Source organism: Myotis nattereri, assembly GCF_964212035.1.
Source record: "Myotis nattereri genome assembly, chromosome: 13".
Classification (NCBI taxonomy): Eukaryota; Metazoa; Chordata; class Mammalia; order Chiroptera; family Vespertilionidae; genus Myotis; species Myotis nattereri.
This window is the reverse complement of record NC_138088.1, coordinates 25,335,381-25,348,375: the sequence shown is the minus strand read 5'-3', so window position 1 is coordinate 25,348,375 and position 12,995 is coordinate 25,335,381. Positions and strand designations below refer to the sequence as shown.

Genomic DNA, 12,995 nt, shown 5'->3' with positions numbered 1-12,995 from the left:
GAACTCATATTCTTGAGAGAAATGCAATATGAAGACCTATCTGACACCATTTGAGGCCCAAATTGATTTTACAATTAATTGAAGTGCCATTTTCCAGTTCACATTGGTGGAAACCTACCAAGAATACAATAGGTTTTTTCGTTTCTCAAAAAAACACTTCTGAGCCCTTGGAAATCAAGTTGCTATCATTGACAGATAGTATGGGTTCACTGTTAAAAGTTTATGCCAACCGTCCTAGCTGATTTGGCTCAGTGGATAGAACATCGGCCTATGGAATAAAAGGTCCCGGGTTCCATTCCAGTCAAGGGCACATTCCTCCCCAGTCCAGGCCCTGGTCAGGACTCATGCAGGAGGCAACCAATCGATGTGTTTCTCTCACATCGATGTTTCTCTCTCTCTTTCTTCTCTCTTCCACTCTCCCTAAAAATCAATGGAAAAATATCCTCGGACAAGGATTAACACCACCAACAACAAAAAGTTTATGTCAACCAATTGCGCTTTGTTTTTGTTGGGTTTTCTCGAATGTTAAGTGAAGGGCAGCACAGACATTGTGTACCTTGATTTCGGCAAAGCATAATGTCCTTGTGGAAACTGTGTCCTGGTGAGTAGCACAGCTGATAGACTGTCCTTTTAGTGGCAACAGAACACTGATCGTGGGTCTGACTAGGCGGAAGTTTCTCCTTTTAATGCTTCAAGGCAACTACTCGTAGACCTTGTCCTGTCCCAAAACCTTTATCAAAGTTTTGGATAAGGCTTGGGTTAGATTACTCAGCATGTTCACTACCATTGGGAAGAGTTATAATTCATATTCCTCGTGACAACCCAGAGAAGGGAACAGAAGATTTCCAAGCTACTTTAGTAGTTTGGGTACGAGGGAGCTGTTCAAACATGGCTACATGTCAGAAGCACCTGGACCATGTTGAAACATATGGACACCCAGGCCTTATGCCAGGCCTGCTTAACTAAAATTTCCAAGGGGTACAGCCCTGGCATTTTTTTAATTACCCAGGTGATCGACAAGAAATCAGCCTAGCATCCCCCTTTCAGAACCATCATATCAATGGAATTTCATATAGAGGTTCTTCTGGGGTCATAAACAGTCCTTATCTGTTAATCTAGAGATCTTTGTGGGCTTTCAAATTATGAGAAAACCCTTCCCTACACTGGCTTCATCCAACCTTGACTCTTCCTCATGTGGGAAGGGCAGGGCAGGGGGAGGAGGAGCATAGCACCTGATAAAGAGAGCCCCAGCTTTGATATCAGCCAAACTTGGAGTCAAGCCCTGCTTCTGGGGCCTACCAGCTCTGCTAGGGGATCTGTGCTGCCATTTCCTCATCTTAAATTGTGAGGATCTAGCAAGATGCATGTGTAAAGGTTTGCTCAGCACAGACGTGGTCAATTAATGCCAGCTTTTACTTTTAGACTCTTCAGCAAACTCCCCAGTTTTGTGGATCTGGAGTCTGTGGTTTTATCAGAATATGCCTTTTTCTGCAGCTCTGCCCAGTAGAGGAAAGAAGCCACCATCTGCTGACCATCCGCTGTGTGCTGCACACTAGGTCCCTCTCAAATCTAATCTTATTTCCTTTCATTGTCACCAAAACCTATGTTTTCACACATGAGGAACTTGAGGCGCAGAGAGGTTAAATGAGTTCCCACAAGTCACCCAGCTAGAAAGAGACAGATGGACACCATGAATTTGACTACTAAACCTGCACTGAGGATTCCCCACCGCACTTTTGAAATGGTTAATATAATGAGTGGAGAAAGCTTTGCCCTTTAAAAAATCTAAGGAGAGACATTTTGAAACTGCGAGGGAGGGGGGAAGTCACACCGCCTACACTCCCCATTACCTGAATAGTCAGCAATTAGCCAAAGGAAAAGCCAGGAACTCAACTCATTGCTCTCTCTCTCTCTCTCTCTCTCTCTCTCTCTCTCTCTCTCTCACACACACACACACACACACACACACGACGGACTGCCTTATTTAAAATTATAGTAATTTATAATAACACTCCCTCATAATACTCTTATTCCTTTACCCTGCTTTATTTTTCTTCTTACTACTTAATCAGTATCTCACATACCATTATTTTAGTTATTTCTCTTGTTTATTATGACTCTTCCCCACTAGAGTATTATTGCCTTAAGGGAAATATTTTGGTCTATTTTTTTAATTCTCTTATACACATGCCTAGAACACCTTGGCACACATTGACAGTAAATATTTGTGGCATGAATAAATGAGTGAATCAATGGATGGATGGATGGATGGATCAATAAATGAATGAATAGAAAAAGTCCTGAAAGGTATCAATCATAAATACTGAGAGTGATTATCTCTTTAAATAGCTGCATTTCTGGTTTTTCTATTACAAATATGTATTACTTATTAATAATAGCTTTTTAAAATGTAACCTCAACTGTCCAGGCTACTATTGCTTCGAAGATGAATAAGGACAAAGACAGAGCTGGGTTTATCTTCTAGAGAGCAAATGTGCTGAGGTTTTCCCCATGGACCCCTCCAAATTCACTGTCTACCCTACTCACTCTACTCTGCCCTGGGATGTTTAGCTCTTTGAACTTAATCAATAAGCTCTCTTGGCCCTTGGCTTCCAGTTGGGAAAGGAATGAGGTTGGGCTGCTGGTTCCTATTGCTGCAGAAGGGATATGTCAGTCACTTCTTAATACCCCGACCTCCCACTTGGTCCTATGACTACTCCCACTCTTGCCTTCATCAGGCCTAAGGTGTAACATTTTGCATGCCCAGAGTGTTCCATTCTCTTCTATGGTCATTTTACCTCTGTCTACATCTTTTAAATAGTCCTCTGTTACATTTTCCTCAATTTCCAGTTGTACGGGCCACCAGTTTCTTGCTGGGTATCTGACTGATACAGCACAAAATGGGGAAATGTGCTTATAGTTAGAAAATCTGGGTCCTGATTCCTTTCCTGAGTCCACCTTTCTGGACTCTAAAAACTAAGAGAATTCAGCAAGACAAACTAACATTCTGTGATTTCAACACGCCCTTTCCTTAGAGAACAAAGTGGTTACTTTCCCCATTGGCTAGAAAGTGTTAACCTGATCCAGAGTCTAAAAAGGGTCCAGTCTCCAGGAACTTACCCACAAGAGTTACAGATGTCCTATACCAGCCGTGGGCAAACTACGGCCCGTTTGAAATGAATAAAACTAAAAAAAAAAAAAAAAAAGACCCTACCCTTTTATGTAATGATGTTTACTTTGAATTTATATTAGTTCACACAAACACTCCATCCATGCTTTTGTTCCGATCCAGTTTAAGAACCCATTGTGGCCCTCGAGTCAAAAAGTTTGCCCACCCCTGTCCTATACACAATAAAATTGAGCTTGGCAATCAAAAAGCCACTGAATCCCAGTCCTATCTTTGCACTCAATCAGTTTCAAATCAGTAATTTCCAGGAAAATGGAGGTTACATTTTTAAAAAACTATTATTACATAAAATAACATGTTTATAATAGAAAAACCAGAATTTGCAGCCACTTAAAGGGATGTTAATTATTTTCAACATCTACAATTGATGCAACCTTTCCAGATATTTTTCTATTCACTCATTCATTCTACAAATACTTTTGAGTGTCAGTAGAGGTGTGGTTGTTCTAGGCATGTGGATATAGGAATAGCATTGCATTATTATGAAGTACTCATGTTGCCAAATCAGAACTCTGGGGGTAACCCCAATTCTCCACTTTGGCCAAGTATAATATGTGAAAAATTACATAATCTCTGCTCTTCTTCAGACAGTGTGTTCACAGGACACCTAAGTCCCTGGAAGGGTAAGGGGACTTTTTTGTGTGTGTTTTTGTCTACAGGACCAAAACCTTTGTCCCATTTGACTTTGTTTCTCTTAGACATAGCCTCCAGCCTCTAGTGAGGAGGCCTTCTCTATTGCCAACTCTAAACATCACCAATAAAAACAGGTGGGGGGGGGGACCCTTCTGGGAAGTGGGAAGTGTTTAACCAAATAACATTGGAGGTTTAAGAGTAATGTCTCTGGAAGTGAGAGCAGATTCAAGGCCGAGAACTCCTTCGTCTGGCGTGATTGGAAGAATGGATCCGCCCAAGAAGACACCATGGTTACTGGAGGAGCCACACATACAGCTGTGGCAGGAAGGGCTGTCTGACTCTACCTTCATTCCATCTCTCTCCATCCTCACACCAGTGAAGGAACGTTTTGTTTTGTTTTGAAAAATATTGCACCCACATTATGTTCTGAGAAGTATTAATCTCAGGCAGAAATACATTTGTCTATCTGACATTTTATTTTGAGGAATATCAAAGACCTAGTCTTACTTCAGGAAGAAACCAAGACTGATCATCACCTCATCTTCCACCACTCAAGGCTTGCTAAGAAGGCAAATATACTCACTGATGGAGAAGTGTCTGTCACATAATAATGAAATTCACATGAAATTTTATGAATAGATTAATTACTGAACAAATGACTCTTAAACTATATATATAATCCTCACCCTGAGGATATGAGGATTTTTTTTTTATTTTGAAAGAGAGAGGAAGGGAGGGAGGAAGGGAGGGAGGGAGAGAGAGGGAGAGAGAGAGAGAGAGAGAGAGAGAGAGAGAGAGAGAGAGAGAGAGAGAAACATCAATTGGTTGCCTCCCGTACATGCCCTGACCAGGAATCAAACCCACAACCTAGGTATGTACCCTGACCAGGAATCAAACCTGTGACCTTTTGGTGTATGGGACAATGTGCAAACCAATTGAGCCACCCAGCCAGGGCTTAAATCATATATTAATACTTAATATTTAGCACTAATTAACATTTATCAAACAAAGTTTTGAATTCATAAGGTTCAAACAGAATGGGAGGGGAAAAGGAGAAGTGGGTCCCAGAGCCCAGCAAGTCAGACTGCATGACCACAGGGCAGGCTGCTCTGTTTGCACCAGAGTCATCTGTAAAATGCGATAACAGAGCCTTCACCATAGGGTCGTTGTGTTAAATGAGTTAATGTATGTAAAATGCTTAGAATAGGGCCTGGCACATGGTAAACAGTCAGTAAATATTAGCTATTACCCTCCTCTCCTCCTCCTTCTCCAGCTTTGCCACTCTTAAGAGCTCTCCTGATCTGCTCCTCAGAATTCCATCTTCCTCTGAGAATCACCTGTGCCTGTGGTCCCTTCCATATAGTACAAGATATGCTGCTGGTGTTTCACAGTCCCTACATTAGAGATATTTGAAAATTTTAAATAAATTTGACACTGAAATTTGCTTCCATCAGCAATGAGCCCACCTCAGACATTCCTCCTGTGCCAAATACCATCACTGTGCAGAGAGTGCAGTGAAACAACATGGTGACTGAAAGGTAATGTAGGTTCTTATTCCCATTCATCCAACAAATATTTATTAGGTGCCTATCATGTTCCAAGCCATGGCAGGGACATCAAAATAAATAAGATATTGATCATCTTCAAAGGAATTTCCATCAGAGAGTGGCGAAAAATCAGATAGAGACGGTAAACACAGGTAGAAAGTGGCGTGGCCACAGAGGAGCACAGCTAAGTGCTATGGGTCATCAGTGACAGGAGGAACTGGCTCCTGTCGGGGAGTCAAGAGAAGAGAGGGCAGTTTCCACACATGCAAATCACCGATGCCTGCCATGGGTAGTGACTCAACTCATCTTAAGATCTTAAACGTAAGGACTTGGTCTTTGTCTAGGGAGTTTTGTTCACCAGAATTGTAATGTAGGCCAAGTTTGCCATGCCTTATGCCTTTACATCAGTACTCCCAACCACCACCACCACCACAACCCTCCCACCCATTGCTGTGATGAATCCAGACCTGGATCTTGACCTGGGCTCCTTAACACTCTTATCCCAATTGAAATGTCCCCATTTGATGTTCCTTATTCTTCAGAGTCCCTGGGTGGCAGAAGACCTGTCCTCAGAGAAGACCTCACAGTACCGTGGGCATTGTACTGACATCATATTTGACACAAGTAACCTCTAAAGTCCTGAACACATTCTGCTTGTGTTTAAAACTGTGGCACAGGGCATTGTGGATACATCTGTTTCTTGCAAGAAAAAGAACCAGACTAAAACCAATGGGTAATAACCAACCAATGGATTTTGACCAGCTCAATCACAACAAAACTTCAGTAGTTAGCTGAGCAACTTCAATAGCTAAGTAATGCAGCTTCACTTTGATCATCAAGTTGAAATCTCTATGAATGACTTTGGCGAGAACTGTGCTAAGTGCAATCTGCTCACCAAAGCTTTAAGGTGCTGAGTGAGAAAGCCACAGAGCTTTAACACATGGACTTAAAAGAATAACTGTTTTTAGATAAAACCTATCACAAAGAAATAATGCAAGTTGTTTTATGTTTGAAGCATGCCAATTGCAAAGATGCCTGCAGGTGGCTTTGTAAATATCTTTCTGAATTGCATCCATATCTTTGTCAATATAACATCACCTTACATTGGTATTATACTATGTGATTTGGGTAACATGTCAGTCTCTTAAAGGATGGTATCTGAAAAGGTCAACACTGCGCCAACCTACCCACAACCTCTCTGGAGGGGATCCACCCTGCCCACACTTTCTGCCGAAGGGGCAGGCCCCATCAGCCATGTTTAGTACCCAGTGCCCCACCTCCTCTGTCCACAGATGACTGGCCCGGGCCCAGGCATCTGAGCCAATGGTACACAATCCCTGGGCTTCATCGGGGAGGTACAGTCTGTCCTGAAAAATGAACTGGACCAGTAGATTTTCATCTAGGGCCTCGAACTTGAAGCAAGCATAGCCATCAGTCAGTACTAGGTCCAGAAGAAGGAGACATGTAGCATGCTACATTTAATCATAGAATCAAAGACCCATGAGGTCCTGCTGCTGAAGTCCTGGGAGCCTTTTTGAATCTAGAATCACCTTTGAAGTCTGGGCTCCTTGAGGCCAAGATTTAATACGACTCCTGTTCTTAGATTTCCATGAACATTCCATTACCATTTAAAAATAATGTGAGATAATGCAATATGCTAAAATCCCTTGCCTTTCTGTTTCTTGCAAGAAAAAGAACCAGACTAAAACCAATGGGAAATTAAAACTTGGGTCCCAACTGAACTCCTGGGCCACACAAGACCTTCTAGAGAAATCATAAGAAGGCAAATTGGCAATTTCTTAGCCATTACTGGGAAGGCAATAGAAAAGAAAAAAAGAAAAAAGGGAACCGAAAGTCTTTAGAGACAATTTGGAAAGTTTGTGTGTGAGTGCCTCCCTGTTGGCTATTCAATGACTTATTGAACTAACACCATGAACGAAGAAGGCACAGCCTCAATGAGCTCTCTCTCATGAGCGAAACCTAGCATTTAAATAACCAAACCTAAAATAGACTATGAATGACTGCTGGTTATCAGATATGCTAGATGCTCAGGAATCACAAGTGTTTGAAGCCAAATCACACGAAAACCTAATCATATTTGACGCAGGTTCAAAAGCAGGTGCTTCATTTTGGGTGTGTCTACATAGCCTTGGTTTTTGTTTCCACTCAACTCTGGAAACTAAATAGCACTGCTCTCTATTTAAAAATGTAAATGTGTTGGTTCAAATAGACTGTGTCTAAATAAAAAACAATTTCCGAATATCCTCTCAATGATAACATTTCATAGCCAAAGATATTTCATAGCCTAGAGTTAAATGCAATTTGATCCCTATCTAAATATTCCAATTTATTTAGAAATTGAATTATTAGCATGTTTGATTCATGAAGACATTTAATGAGTTTAAAAACTAAGATTTGTAAATTGAAATTTTCAGTACTTGAAAGGGTATCATCTATGCCTGTATCATATAAATTATGTCTTCCTGTGTTGGGGAAGCAGTGTGGTGAGGTGGTTAAGTTTTGGACTTTGCTTAAGATGGGCCTGAGTGCAAACCCAGGCTCAATGGTTTTCTAGTCATACGGCCTGGGGCAAGTTATTTCTTTATTTCTCAAACCAGAATGATGATAATAATAGTACATACCTTATAAAATGTTGCAAGAATTAAATGAATTAAGGTACATAAAGTGCTTAAAGCAGTGCCTGGCCCATAAGAAACACTCTACAAATGTTTGCTATTATTTGTATTACTTTCATTGAACTTGAAAGTCTCATTGAATATATGCAAGTATTGTACTAGGCGTATATTTTTGTAAACTTTAAAACTCACAGTAGCAGGGTGGGAATTACGAGTATCATTCCAATTTTACAGTTGCAAAAATGAAGTGCAGACAATGTTAACTAATTTGCTAAACATTGTCTAGTCACTGAATAGGAGAGCTAGGATTCATTAATTCACTCATGAATTCATTCAACATGTTGTTATTGAGTACTGGCTACATACTACTCAATGTGCTAGAATACAGAGGGGAACCAAGCACACATAAATCCCTGTCCTCAGGGAACTCAACTTCAGCTAGGGGAGACAGTTTGAAAAATAAGAGGAGCCTGTAAAATGTATAGTAGACCAGATAGGGGAGTGTGCTGAGGAAACTTAAGCAGGGAAGGGAAGAGGGAGCATGTGTGTGCATTGGGAAGGGGAAGCTGGAGTTCAGAATGCAACTGAGGCTAGAACAGGTAATTAGGGAAGGTCTTGTGGAGAAGGGCATGTTTGAGGAAAAGCTTGAAAGCATGGGCGGGGTGGGGTGGGGGTGGCTAGGGGGACGGTTTCAGGCAGAGGAAAGAGCATGTGGAAAGGCCCTGAGGCAGCAGCGTGCCTGCTGTGTTCTAAGAACAGTACAAGGGCTGAAGTGTAGCTGAAGCAGAGAAAAGAGGGAGAGCACTAACTAGGAGATGAGGTCAAAGAGTGGAGGGCCTGCCTGACATTGGTATTTGCTGACGATAACCCCTCCCCATGTCCATGTTACCTGAAGCTCTGCCTCCACATCTTGAGAAGGCACTGATGGAAGACTCTCCCCTTTGGAAAGCCCATCTCACCTCCCATGGGCTCCATCCTGCAGAGAGGAAAACCCACACTTGGTGTGGACAGTCAGGTAGTGCATCGGAACTGGAAACCACTTCAACAGCCTCCTCTCCCCACAACCCACTGGAAGCAACCATGACGATGGTGCTTGGAGCCCTTGCAGAGATGTGCTGTGGTCTCTGTGAGTGCATCACAGCAGCTTCCTATGCAAGAGTTTCAATTCAAGGTCATTTTTGGTAGCAGACTCAGAATCATCTCTATTCAAGTGTAGAAACAGCCAGACCCCAGTGGGCGTTTTATTTTCCATTTCCTTCTCCTCATATTTATTTGTTTCTTTATCTTCTCTGTGCAGTAAAGGTGAACTTGCATGATATTCTCAGATAAAACTTAAAAGGATGCCATCTGCATTGGAGCTTGCTCTTCCCCAGACCATGTCAGGCTCTGCCAATTGGGCTGTCTGGGTTCAAATCCCCATTCCACTCCTTAGAAGCTGTGTGACTCTAGTCCAGTGGTTCTCAACCTTCCTAATGCTGCGACCCTTTAATACAGTTCCTCATGTTGTGGTGACCCCCAACCATAAAATTATTTTCGTTGCTACTTCATAACTGTCATTTTGCTACTGTTATGAATCGTAATGTAAATATCTGATATGCAGAATGTATTTTCATTGTTACAAATTGAATATAATTAAAGCATAGTGATCAATCACAAAAACAATATGTAATTATATATGTGTTTTCCGACGGTCTTAGGCGACCCCTGTGAAAGAGTCGTTCGACCCCCAAAGGGGCCGCGACCCACAGGTTGAGAACCGCTGCGCTAGTCAAAATACTCAACCTCTCAGAGACCCAGTTCCCTTGTTTTTAAGTTGAGGATGATGATAATATCTGCTTCATAGGCTTACAGTGAGAACAAAATGAAATAATTTAATGTTATTTTAGAAGTTAGTCAAAATTAGGGGCTGCCTCCTATTCCTGGGGTGCTTTTCATTGCAATGAGAGAATCATTTCAGGACACTCAGGGGCAGGGGTCTAAATGATATGGTTGTCTCCCATTTACACTCAAAGCAAGATTCAGATATTTTCAGTATGTGTCATCTCTCTGCTGAATATTTTATTTTATTTTATTTTGGGTGGTCCCAGCCCCTGTATAATGATGAGCATCTTGAGTTCTTAAAAGTATACACAGGGAGGTCTAGGGAAAATGACTGGTCCACTGCCTCAAACAGGGAAGGTGTTCTAACTGCACTTAGTACCTCTCTGGGGACACACTCTGAGCTTTTCCTACCTCATGCAGGTCACTGAGGGAAATGTTTGCAGATTCTCCCACAAACATATGAAGAAAAACAAGACACAAAAAACAAGCAAGCAAACAAACAAACAAACAAAAACACAAGCAAGTATTCTTTCTAGACAGGAAGTTTTTAGCAAGAGAATCTGCAGGGATTACATTCTTCCTCCATCAATGTAATCTACCTTTTGGATAAAGGTCACACAGAATTTGGTAAACGCTGTTTAATGGTTACAGCTTGTTAACCCTATGTGTTCCTGAAGAAAGGAAAATTCATGACACAGTCTTGTTAGAAAGTCTCCACTGGCTGGGATTAGCAAACAGTCAATATTACTATTGGCAGTAGCGTAAGTCAGCGAATAAATGACACATTAAGGAATAGTTAGAGCATTTTATAGTAACAGCCAAAGCAATTCTCTTAGGATCATTGTAATGGAGAAAATGTGTTCTAGAAATGCTTCTGTAGCTAAATGGTTTAGACAAATAGAATGTTTCCTATTGGCTCAGATTACCATTTTTAAATGACTTATCATGGTTCCTAACTAAGCTTCAACAGTCAGAGCCCCTTCAGATTATGATTTTAAGTTGCTCATGCCTGCAATTGCATAGGCCCAAATCACCTTGACACAGAGTCCTGAAATGCCCCAGGTAAGAAGTTTAGTGCCATGCGGATAATCACCCAACTTAACCGCAAATTGTAAGTTCTGATTGAGATGTGTCAGGGTGTTTTGAAGGATATGACATAGGATAGAAGATAGAGACCCACCAATTCCACACCTCATTCTCACCCCAAAGACATGTCCACCGAAAACATGTACAAGAGTGTTCATGGCAGCTTTGTTCCTAATAGCCCAACATTGAAAGCAATTCAATGTCTGACAATAGTAGGGCAGATAAATTATAATATATGCATTCAATAAAATACTACTTTACAATTAAACAAAAATTTTTAAAAAGCTATTGCTATACACAGCAACTTGATTGGATCTCAAAACATGTTGAAGAAAGGAAGCCAGACAAAACACACACACACACACACACACACATACACACAAAAACATATGCACTGTATGATTCCATTTACATGAAATTTTGAAACAGACCAACTAATCTATGGAGATCAAAGGAGTGGTTAACCTGGCCAGGATGGGAGTGTGGGAGGGGTTATGTAATTGGAGGGTACAGAGGAGCCTGCTGGATGCTGGGATACTCTTGATCTTGATTAGGGTGGTGATTTCATGGGTGTATACATATGAAACACTCACCATCTGGACACTTACTATTTGTGCAGTTTACTCTGGGTAAGTTATGACTCAATTAAAAAAATTAAAAACTAAAAAAACAAAAAGTGAAATATAGCGGTAAACAGGATCTGTGTTTTCTGAGTGGATTTTGTAAGACTCTGGGATCGAAAACCCAAGAACTATGACTCCCCTGTGAGGAGAGAAAATGTGAATCCCATGTATAGACCTTTCCCAGGGTTACTATTGAGACCTGTGTGTGCAGGGCACAGCTAGCTTCTGGCAACAGAAGGGGAACAAGAGTATGTAAGAGGAGACAACACTTTAGAATGAAACTACACACATAATTCTATAACGTTGAAATTTAACATGAGCTACATTAAGAAAATCATAAAAGAGCTCTTATATGGGAAAGAATAAGAGGTGAGCCTGATTTTATTCCATCAGGAAAGTCTCCCTGAGGAAATTACATATGAGCAAAGGTATGAAGGTTGGGTAGGCATAAACCAAAAGAATGGGGGGAGGGGAAGAGGAGAGGAGAGGAGAGAAAAGGGAGGGAGGGAAAGAGAGGGGAGGGGAGGGAGATAGAGGAGAGGAGAAGGTAGAGGAGGAGAGAAGCATGGGCAACGGCCTGGAGTTCACTGATCCAAGATTCTGGGAAAACTCCAGTGTGGCTAAAATGTAGTGAGTGATGGGGGGAGAAGAAGAAAATGAAGCTGAGGGAGGAGGAGTAGACTAGGGCCAGGATGTGAAGTGCTTTCAGGCCAAGATTAGCATTTAGATAAACTATAATCCAAAGAGTCAAGTATCATTCAAAGAGTCAGGGGGTAATAAGGGCTTTAGATAAGATGTGATTCGCATTTTGAAAAAATCACTGATTTCTAAGAAGAAATAAACTAAGGCGATAACGAAGCCATAAGGACCAGGTAAGATTACTGAAATAATCCAGGAGACGAGGGGAATTTAAATTAGCATGGTAACAATGGAAATAAAGAAAGGTAAGTAAAAATAAGCTAGTTTTTCCAAACTTACTTACCTCCTCTTCTGGTGACCTTTCTCTCTTCTAAAAGTATCCTATATAATAAAACCCTAATATGCAAATCTACAAAACAACAGGTGGAATGACCAATAGCTATGACGCACACTGACCACTAAGGGGAAGACACTCAATGCAGGAGCTTCCCCCTGGTGGTCAGTGAGCTCCAACAGGGCTCCCAGTGCGTTCCCAGAAGCCGGGCTCATGGCTGGTGAGCGCAGTGGCGGTGGCAGAAGCCTCTCCTGCCTCCACTGCAGGCAGGTGGTAAGGAGAGAAGGGTCCCGGACTGCAAGAGCCCCAGACTGTGAGAGGGATGTCTGACTGATGGCTTAGGACTAATCTCCAGGCTGATTGGGCCTAAGCCGGCAGGTGGACATCCCCTGAGGGGTCCTGGACTGCGAGAGGATGCAGGCTGGCCGGAGGACCACCCCCCCTCTAGTGCACAATTTTTGTGCACCGGGCCTCTAATATATATATATC

The 12,995-nt window shown here is 41.8% G+C and overlaps 1 protein-coding gene across 1 annotated transcript in view; it reads right to left on the bottom strand.

Moving 5' to 3' along the window:
* RTKN2 (rhotekin 2) overlaps positions 1-12,995 on the bottom strand; it is a 484,906-nt gene that overhangs the window by 347,755 nt on the left and 124,156 nt on the right. The window lies entirely within an intron of this gene.